This window comes from Notolepis coatsorum (genome assembly GCF_963971535.1).
Source record: "Notolepis coatsorum genome assembly, chromosome: 16".
Taxonomy (NCBI): domain Eukaryota; kingdom Metazoa; phylum Chordata; class Actinopteri; order Aulopiformes; family Paralepididae; genus Notolepis; species Notolepis coatsorum.
Window position 1 is genome coordinate 96,784,211 of NC_140180.1, and position 11,769 is coordinate 96,795,979.

The window sequence follows — 11,769 nt, forward strand, 5'->3', positions numbered from 1 at the left end:
ATGGGCCGATGTCTCAGCCTAGTAGTGGGCCGGTCGTTGACCAAAAAAATAAATAAATTAAAAAAATATAATTTTTTTATAAAAAAAAAATTATATAATTTTTTTTTTTTTTTAATAGTTACAAATAGTTACCGAGGTCCGGACCTCGGTGACCTCATAGCTGGCTACGGCCATGATGTAATGCAAAAGAAATAATCCAATTATCTGATCGCCATTCTAAATGCTGCTCGTGGAGCTCCATCCCACATTGTCTGGCATTGCATATGAAGTGGGGAGGGGGGGAAGCATCGCAGATGTAACGTTGTAAACGCTAGTCCTGCCGGAGTATTTAATCCCCGCCTGCACGGCTCAGATCGTCCCAGAAAAGAAACTACACCATTTCTAATGGAGTGCAATACCGGCTGGAAGGCGTAGGTGGCGGTATTTGCCCTTTTGCGAGCTCAGACCCATTCCCAACGATAACATCATTAATGGATATAGCTAATAAAAGAAATAACGATTAAAACCCGACTTTTCTCGTGATTGCCGCTGAACGGTTGGCGAGTTAACACGACTTTTCTCGTGACTTCTTTACTAGTTTTAGTCCCACTTATTTTATGTTCTTTTTTTACTCTCTTAGGGCTTGTGTCCATAGCAGAAGTTTTTTTCAAGGCGGACCGCTTTGAAAAAGAGGGAAAAAAAGGTCAGAGCATTTTCCTGGGTCTCGCGACTGCCGCGGCTCCGCCCCTTCCTCGATGTTGATTACCTTGATGAGCGCTCTCCTTTCCAAAAATTGAACTAGTTTCAACTTTATGCGCTGGGAGCACTCCGCCCAAAAACGCTGCCGCCGAGAGCTCATAAACGCGAGGCGCGGCGCTGGGAAGAGGAGCGCGCCTGTCGCGCCTGTAGCATAGAAATGAATGACAGGAAGGAGCTGACATCCGCTATGGACAAAAGCCCTTACTAGTTTTATGTTCTTCTACACTGTAGTATAACGCGCCCCTACAAATCAAATATATTATTATTATGATTATTATTATTATGATTATTATTATTATGATGATTATGATGATTATGATGATGATTATTATTATTATTATTATTATTATTATTATTATTATTATTATTATTATTATTATTATTATTATTATTATTATTATTATTATTATTATTATTATTATTATTATTATTATTATTATTATTATTATTATTATTATTATTATTATTATTATTATTATTATTATTATTATTATTATTATTATTATTATTATTATTATATTTATTATTATTATTAATATAGTGATTCTGGTCACATCCACCTCGTTACAGTACTCCCACGTAACCCGTTTGAGAAACGCTGACATATAGGGGACAGATATGGAGGACATAAGACGTGTCCTCAGGATACCTTGACGGACGGTTTCAAGCTGTGAATACCATCTGTCAAGATACCGTCCGTCAAGGTAGATATGGTGTATCTAAAGCTAAGCAATCCTGTGACATAGTTCCATATGTGCTGTATTTAAAAACAATCAAAGAGCAGAGATAATAGGGACGTTTCATAAGCAGAGCATTATACTTAAATAAATAAAATAGAATGCAAGTTAAAGAAGGCCATCCCACTTTTTCATATAAAACAATGGTGAGTGACACATTTATCTCCAGTGATAAAACGCAGTGTGCTATGATAGACAGCATCGTTTTAACGGGGAGGTAGATGCATGCATGTACAGAATGTTACCATAATCAAATACATACATAATTGTTGATGGTACAGATGCAGCACTGAAAAATCTAACCTCTGCTGCTCCTCTGCTGCTGTTCCAAACTGATTTTGTGACTCCTATTGTTCTGGACCGGGCCAGATTTCACACCTCCACTGCCTCCCACTGGGGAGACTTTTTCATCTTAAATTTTGATTCGTCCCAAATGCCCCAGCTCAATCCGGTTCCTTAGCTTTTTTCACTGTTTACTTATCATGCATTGCAACACTAATATATGGGCAGTACCCCAAGTCAGACTGCCCATATAAAAATGATCTTGGGGTTCTGAGGGCAGTAGCCCCGACCCCCTCCCTGGGGGAGCACTTAAGGCAAGTACCCTCCCTTTGTTCACTTTGGGAGCCAGCCACCACCCCCCGAAATATAACACCTGAGTGCTAGTTCTATAGTGGCAGAGGAGCAGCAGACCAGCAGCAGAAGAGGTTTGATTTTTCAGTGCTGCATCTGTACAATGGTGTAAGATTACAGTGTTGACAGCTTCCTCGTTGATTGGTATCACCTTCTGCGTTGTTTGTTTGTTGTTTGTTGATGGCAAACTTACTGGCTGTAACACTGTCTCACCCCGTTGATGCACCCAGATGGAAGAAAGTACTGGAAACATGATCTCTTTATCAGCAGGATGTTTTTTTCCATAAACATAGCATCTCGTACAAAATGAAAAGTCTTTGATGGTGTGAGAAACCAGATTAATAGATTCTCCGTTGATCGCGTCGGTGGGTCGGCGGCCTGTCTGTTAGTCGAAACCCATCTGTTAGCCTAAGCTTTCTCTGTCTACCGCCTCATGGTCCTCCCATCCCCCTCCCCATCAGGTCCGTCTTGCTTGCTATCAAAACGTTTCTGTCTCTATCTGATACACACACACACACACACCTAGGGCCCATTACTAATATCTATATAGATATTTACATTACATACTTGTTGTTATAACCATATGAAAACCAGTGATATCTTGCAATGGTCTTATGACAGGCTGTAGAAAAGTGATAGTATAAAACTGAGTTCTTTGGATTGATATGGTATGAGCCAGCTGGACAGAAATTCAGGAAACAAAGGTGAAGTCAATCGATGGTATTTATTGACAGGAACACACGGAGAACGAGGAACAGTCCTGGAGACCACAGCCCTCCATGGGGGCTGCAAGGCTCCAGAATGATGACACAACCATGCTTTTATACTATATGGTAGTCTAAGGATGAATCTGTTTTGCTCCTCTCACTGGCCTGTGGCCGGAGGGCCGATATAGCCATGCATGCACATTAGGTCACACAGGTCATCAGGTCAGAGTATTCCTGGGTGCCTGGCTGGCTTGGTCACTCGACCCACTGGCACATTCCAGAGACCTATGCACCCAGAGGAGCTGGATGTAAAATATTAGACAGTAATGAACTGAAAATACCTATCAACCTCTCGTTTCAATTAAATCAAAGACAAAAGAGAGAGAGAGAGACACAGATTTGCAACTTTCAAAAGAATACACCTAACCATGAACCCCCCTTACTCAGGTGCACCTCTTCCGTTCGGATGCATTCCTTCCCTTACTTAGGATACACCTCCCCCCAAATGGTTCAAATAGATCCTACGTTGAACCAACCAGCCATGGCTGCCTTGCATCCGCCCGCAGACCCCCTTCCCCCAACAGAGGTGCATGCAGGTCTCCCTTCCCAGAGCAAGGTTCTCCATTATGAGAGGTCCCCGTTTCAGAGTGCGGTTTCTAGGCAAGGTGTCTCTTCTGGTGGTATGCCTCAGTGTCTTTGGCTGTCTTCTCCTCCTCTCCCCAGCTGGTACCCCGTTTCTTCAGCTCTGCCTCAGTGTCTCTCCTGCTGCTGTCTTTTCTTTCTCGTCGTAGATGTGGTGCTTGGCCTCGCTGGGTGAAGGAGATATGTGGCGTTTTGGCCCCTGCGGCTTTAGCTGCCTCCTCGGTTGGTCTCCACGGAGGACGGCGAGGGCCGTCTGGTGGTCTGGGTCTCAGGGGCTGCTGCTGGCATCTCTCCCCCGAGAGAGCCCTTTCTGATGGGGGACCCTGATGTAAACAAAACGTATTTCTCTGGTCTGCATCCTCTTAACAATTGTGTGTATTGAGCCGTACTGTATTGTACCCATTCTGCAATCTGTTAATAACATTTTCAATCAATCAATCACCTGCGCGGTATACACTTTGAAATATACACTTTGACCTGCGCGGTGTATGATTGATTGAAAATTGTATTAACAGATTGCAGCATGGGTACAAGGGCAGACCAGAGAAAGACTTTGATCTTGTTTACATCAGGGTCCCCCATTTTCAATTCATAATGAATTGTAAGTAAGGGTGCAATTAGCACCGTGCAATCCATTCTTTGTGGATCCCACCCTCAGTGTCAGTCCCCAAAACAATTATAGAGGTTATAAGGCCACATTTGCAGAAGGAGGGCTGTAAATACCAATTAACATTACCCCCAAGACAACGTTCCAACACTATATATTCAGATGTATTAGGCACTCAGGAAGCCGCAAGTTCACATACAGACAGATATTCTTTAACATAAACCAATACCCCTCTCCCTTTAGAGTTCCCATCCATTCTAAATAGCTTGTATCCATCCATATCCACATCTAAGCTCAGAACAAAGATGTCAGAGGAGGCTTCATCAATCAACACATGAACAAAGTCCAATTTAGGTAAAAGGCAACAATCTTAACAATCACGTTGGTCAATAAATTGTCAATGTAAGGAATATCCCAGTGCATACAGTAACCCTTCATCCAGAGACTCAACTGGCAGAGGCAGCTAAACTCGCCTGCAAAAGATGTCCCCATGTTTAGCAGACAATGAGATAATGATGGTTTCTGGAGAAAGAAAGATTTTCTTTCGGTTGCCCCCTGGGTAGATTGTTTGAGAAGACTTGTTCTTCCACTGCACCGACACAGATATAGATGCGTACGTACAGATGGCGCAACAGAAGGTACAATAGTGTTTTATTAATGCCGCCCATCCCTCCCGCAGCTAGCCACGGTGTGTGTTTCTGTGCTGCCGGCTGGATTATTGTTTTAAAATATTTATATTTAGCAGGGTATTTTTGGATCACTTCAACTGCTTCTCAGTCTGGCTGGGTAGCGGCACTAGTCACTACACAGTGAACAGGTTGACATGGCAGGGGGTTGGTGTCTGAAACTATACAGGCTAATTGCAAGATAGTGATTAGAGGGTGGCTGTTAATACATATGCAGAGCCTACCTAACCTGATTCACCAGATGGTCTGTTACACACTACCATCTGGGAAGTCGTCCTCTTAAACTGTTTGGAATAGGCCTGGCACTATTCTAAATACTAAATACTGTTATTCAGTGATGGGAATAACAGCGTTATAAATAACGGTGTTACTAACGGCGTTACTTTTTTCAGTAACGAGTAATCTAATTCATTACTCTTCCAATCTTAATAAAGCCGTTACCGTTACTGGCAAAAAATGCGGCCTGTTACTATAATTGAAGCAGTTTTTTTCATCAGACCAACTAGATCTCTGAGAGGCAAATACTTTTTTTTTTACTGTTCCTCCTTGGTTAGTGGGCAGTGCACGAGACAAGCGCATAAATGCTGACAATTGGCTGAGGTTGAGTCAAATTCCATGGTAAGCCAATCAGAGGTAGAGTTGGGCGGGTGTTCGAAAGCATGCATAGTCGGACACACAACGAACAACACAAGCAAGTCAGTCAACGAGAGACGGGTATGGCGAGCGTTGTGTTACAGCGCAGGGCACTACAGTAGTGGAGGCTCTACTGCTGACAGCCTTATCAACATAGTGCTGCACTTCCTCGTTTTATAGCACAGTATTCAGGTGCTCAGAGAAAGAGAGAGAGAGCAAGAAACAGAGAGCGAGAAACTAGAGAGATACAGAAAGAGAGTGAGAGACACACACGACACATCTGTTTTTTTGTTTTATTTGCACTACAATAAATGTGTTATTTATTTTTGGTATAGTGCTTAACAAGCATAATTTAATTTTGCCCAGTTGTGGCCTGTTGAGGGGCAATAAATATCAAAAGTTCCAAAACATCTATTGTGTTATTTGTATCGATCCACTATATAAACATAGTAATTATAATATCTACATACATGGCATTTGATTGGAGGCTAGTCTCACTTTGTCCCACAGCAACATTAAAATTGTTTAGATTTGTGTACATTGTTTATGTTAACTCATTCCCCGCCATCGACGAGTATACTCGTTATAGCCCGCCAATCGTTGGACGCCAACAACGAGTATACTCGTTATTATGAGCGTTATTTCTTTTATTCGCTATTCCCATTCATAAATCATCCTGGAAGGCTGTGGTACTGGGTGGCAATATGTCTGAGATCGCAACGGTCCGATACTGCCGCTTGGTGGTATGCGGCCGATGTCGTACTTCCTTTCTCACTCTGTGTATGACTGTGCGTCATTGAAAGACATTCGGGCTGAGTTTTCTTGTAACGTGGATCAAGATATTCACCCGATCGCATTGAATCGCTTTCGGGGCGTCAGATTCATTATGCTGTGGGGGGTTATGGCATGCGCCAAATGGACATACAATCTAGCAAATAATTGGAATATTCATTTTGGAATATCATCGGCCACAGGTAAGAACAATTTAACGTCAATTTCAGCTTGGTTGTGCATTTCTTTCATCTGCCATCGCCCTGATCAGCGTATGCTGTTGTACTAATGAATGCCGTTATTGACAATCAATTAATCAGAAACGACCCCCCCCCCCCATTTCATGCATGCATGGTGGAACATAATATACCGATCATATGCATTTGAATTTTTTATTGTAGCGTGTATCGGGACGAAATTCCAATGGATTAAGTATAATATGCGTCGCAGGCTATTACTAGCCTCCCAGGAATTACCCCAGACCACTCTAAAACCATACTTATATTCACCACGGTATAAAACAAGAATGTATGGATGGAAAAAATATTCCTTTTTCACATCTTGAACGATAGATACTCAATGTCAAATGGGCCATAGTATTGCATATACTATAATATTTAAATAGTTATAGCCCTGCAAACAAGGTGAGCGACTGCCACCGTTTACAGCGATGGCGGTAGCTACTACAGGATGAGGCTAATGCGTGGCGTTCAATGAGTTAATAATGTATTGTATTAAGGGTCAATTTCATTATAATATTCAGATTTATCATAAATAATTGAACATGCACATGTATTTTATGTTCCGTTAAAGAGGGGTGGAGGTGGGGTCACATTTGAGCATTTAAAAAAGTACTTGAAAGTAACACAATAGTAACTTTTTGAAATAACTAGTTAATTTTATAATTTATAACTGAGTAACTAATTTAGTTAATTTCTGGAAGAAATAACTAGTAACTGTAACTAATTACGTGTTTAAAGTAACTTGCCCAACACTGCTGTTGTTACATCCAATCCACACCTGTAGCTGCCAGTAGTTCTTCAAAGGATGATGATTGGTCTGAACCTCTGTAGTTTGGTCACAAGCTCATAACTTGAAGCCTTCTACCCGTCTGCAGTGAGCCTCATCAACAAGAACAGCTTCCTCTGCAGTGAGCCTCATCAACAAGAACAGCTTCCTCTGCAGTGAGCCTCATCAACAAGAACAGCTTCCTCTGCAGTGAGCCTCATCAACAAGAACAGCTTCCTCTGCAATGAGCCTCATCAACAAGAACAGCTTCCTCTGCAGTGAGCCTCATCAACAAGAACAGCTTCCTCTGCAGTGAGCCTCATCAACAAGAACAGCTTCCTCTGCAGTGAGCCTCATCAACAAGAACAGCTTCCTCTGCAGTGAGCCTCATCAACAAGAACAGCTTCCTCTGCAGTGAGCCTCATCAACAAGAACAGCTTCCTCTGCAGTGAGCCTCATCAACAAGAACAGCTTCCTCTGCAGTGAGCCTCATCAACAAGAACAGCTTCATCTGCAGTGAGCCTCATCAACAAGAACAGATTCATCTGCAGTGAGCCGCATCAACAAGAACAGCTTCATCTGCAGTGAGCTGCATCAACAAGAACAGCTTTTTTATTTTATTTTTTTATTTAACCTTTATTTATCCAGGCAAGGAATTAAGAACAAATTATTATATACAAAAGCAGCCAGCTTCCTCTGCAGTGAGCCTCATCAACAAGAACAGCTTCTACCCGTCTGCAGTGAGCCTCATCAACAAGAACAGCTTCCTCTGCAGTGAGCCTCATCAACAAGAACAGCTTCCTCTGCAGTGAGCCTCATCAACAAGAACAGCTTCCTCTGCAGTGACCCTCATCAACAAGAACAGCTTCTACCCCTCTGCAGTGAGCCTCATCAACAAGAACAGCTTCTACCCCCCTGCAGTGAACCTCATCAACAAGACCAGCTTCTACCCGTTTGCAGTGACCCTCATCAACAAGACCAGCTTCTACCCGTCTGCAGTGAGCCTCATCAACAAGAACAGCTTCTACCCGTCTGCAGTGAGCCTCATCAACAAGAACAGCTTCTACCCGTCTGCAGTGAGCCTCATCAATAAGAACAGCTTCTACGCCTCTGCAGTGAGCCTTTTCAACAAGAACAGCTTCTACCCGTCTGCAGTGAGCCTCATCAATAAGAACAGCTTCTACGCCTCTGCAGTGAGCCTCATCAATAAGAACAGCTTCTACGCCTCTGCAGTGAGCCTTGTCAACAAGGCTTGGGACCCCCACTGACACCCCCCACTCTGTACATTAACACACCCCTACTGGACTATATACTTGTATATACAATCAAAACATACTTGTTCATACTTCACTCTTCATACTTTTTGCACATAACTGACCAATTGCACAGCCCTGCTAATTATCCCATCACACTGTATTGTTATTGTATTATAATTAGTGTATATACTTGACCACATCTTGCACAGTTGTACAGCCCTGGCCTATTATTTATTTATATTTTTTACTAATAATTATACTATATTCTATTGTGCTTCTATCTTAATTTAGTTAATATTTCATTTTATTTTATTCCGCCTTTTGATTTGATTATCTGTCTGTTATTGTCTGTCCGTTAATGTTGCACCAAAAACGGCCAAATCGAATTCCTTGTATGTGGAAACTACTTGGCAATAAACACCTTTCTGATTCTGATTCTGATTCTGATCCTGACCAGATGGATTATCTCGTGATCTTGTGAAGCCGGCTGCCGTGCCAGGTTAGTGCTCACTATCACTCGCACAGAGAGAAAAAGAAAAAATATATAATTAAAAGTTTAGCACATCTTAAAGTGCAAATCTCAAAGATCTTTTTTTTTAAACTTTTTTTTTTAGCGTTTATCGCTTTTCTGGTCAAGCATGACCGACAGTTGTAGGGTGAAACGGGAGAGAGAGCAGGGGGAGACATTCGGCAAATGACGGCGAGTCCGGGAATCGAACTCGGAGTCAACCAGATCCGTGACGCAGCACGGAGTCCCGCGACGCAGCGCGGTAACATGGTGTGCTACTGGAGCACCCAAATCTCAAAGATCTTAATTTAAATAAATGTCTGTTACAGATGCAGTACAGTAGAGCGCTGCCTATTGCCGACGGTAGACTGGTTAACAGATCTGCATCCTCCATCTGTAAGGCACTATCTATCACCCAACGACACAAAGCCCTGACCAAGTATTATGAACTGGGTGTCTGTGGCGACATTCCCAGGAAAATATCTTGCTTAAAATATGTAAATAAAGTACTAACCAACCACAGGAAAAGAGTTACACAATGTACATTCTGTTATAGCCATAAGTAATATATTTACATCTTGTATTACAAATAAGTATATATTACATCGTTGTATTGCTGTGTGTGTGTGTGTGTGTGTGTGTGTGTGTGTGTGTGTGTGTGTGTGTGTGTGTGTGTGTGTGTGTGTGTGTGTGTGTGTGTGTGTGTGTGTGTGTGTGTGTGTGTGTGTGTGTGTATCAGGGACCCAGTGACGATACAAAACATCATTATATTACTTATATACAACAAGTTGACTTATGGCTATAACAGAACATACATTATGTACCTTGTTATGAGACTGTGAAATGGAGATCTTCAAGATTGGCACTTTACGTAGACCTATAACATTTAATACAGTATTCTTACTGTTACTAAGTAAATATGGCAATACTATTACTTACTTACTTAAGCCTTTGCACTCCCTGCGGAGCATAGGCCACTGACGATTTCTTTCCATGTTGCCCGAACGATGTTGTGCCATCCCAGTCCAGCCTCTTTCATTTCCCCTTCCCAAGAACGGCGCCAGGTGTTTCGAGGCCTGCCGCGTTTCCTCTTTCCAGGTGGGTTCCATCGTAGGGCCTGCCGGGTGATGTTTGTGTCTTCCTTTCTCAGGGTATGGCCTATCCACATCCACTTTCTCTTCTTTATTTCTTCTGGCGGGGGTAGTTGTTTTGTGCGCTCCCACAGGTCCAAATTTGTAATGACATTTGGCCATCTCACTCTTAGAATGCGGTGGAGCCAGGAATTAATCAAGGACTGTACTTTCTGCTTCAGCCCTACGGTTGTCTTCCAGGTCTCCGAGGACTGATTTAACATTGGAGTTAAAGATCCTCAGCTTTGTGTTGGTTTTTATTTCACGAGACCTCCATACTCGACCAAGTAGGTTGTATGCCATTCTTGCTTTTCCGATTCGCACTCTGATGTCTTCTTCTGTGCCACCCGCTGTATCTACTACGCTCACAAGGTAGGTGAAGGAGTTAGTTTCTTCGATGGCCTCTCCCTCTAGTTCAATGTTTTGCTGGCACTTTGTGTTGATCTTCATAATCTTGGTTTTTACCCTATTGATCTCCATTCCTAGAGTTGAGGCTGTTTCCTTTAGTTTGTTGGTCTTTTGTTGCATTTGCTGGTGACTGTGTGATAAGAGAGCTAGGTCATCTGCAAAATCGAGGTCTTCAAGCTGGTGCATCAGTGTCCACTGGATGCCGTTTCTGGCTCCTTCTGTTGTCTTCTTCATGGTCCAATCAATGGCCAGCAGGAACAAGAAGGGGGACAGCAGGCAGCCTTGTCTCACTCCGGTCTTTATCTCAAACCGGTTTGAGGGCTCCCCTCTGTGCAGTACCCTACTTGTCATCCCGTCATATGATCCTCTGATGATGTTGATGTACTTTGGTGGGATTCCATAGTGCTCCATCAGGTGCCACAGACTGTTCCTATCTAGACTGTCAAAGGCCTGTTCGAAATCGATGAAGTTGATGTATAAGACCTTTCTTTCCGGAATCCTGCTTGATGGTCTCTGAGGACCATGTCAACGGCAGCATCCTATCTAGAATTATACTATATTATATATATATACTATAATACCATTGCTTCTACTTATTATGTGCAATTGTTTGAACACTAATATTCTATGTTTTTATTTTATCTTTTGTAATCTTTTGTGGTTTCTATATAAGCCTGTACAGGTTTTTACCACACCCTCACACATTATTTCCTTCATGTGTTTTGTATTTATAATAAACAATTAAAAAAACAATAACTACAACATAAGTGGTTTAAAAATAATTACATAAACAACGTTCTGAATACATAAATACATTATAAGTATACCTTTTTCACATGGGAAGGCATCGTCAATGGGTCTGATGTATGGAAAACCTGACATGAAAGCGTGAAATCTCAACGTTTGTTATCAATATCAGCTAATTAATCTTGCCCATGAACATGAACATGTCCGTGACCACAGAACTGAAGTCAACAGTCGAGAACATAATGACATCAATTATGTAAATGATGTGCCAACTCTGTCTGGACTCCCTGGGGAGGTCTGGTCATGCTGTCATGTGTGCTGGGAATTATAGTCGCATCATCAACATAATCATAGAAGAAGAAGAAAGAAAAATAGCACTAGTGAGTGAGTTTGTCCATCCACCTATCCATCCATCCATCCATCCACCTATCCATCCATCCATCCATCCACCTACCTTTCCATCCATCCATCCACCCATCCATCCATCCATCCACCTATCCATCCATCCACCTATCCATCCATACATGCATCCATCCATCCATCTACCTTTCCATCCAT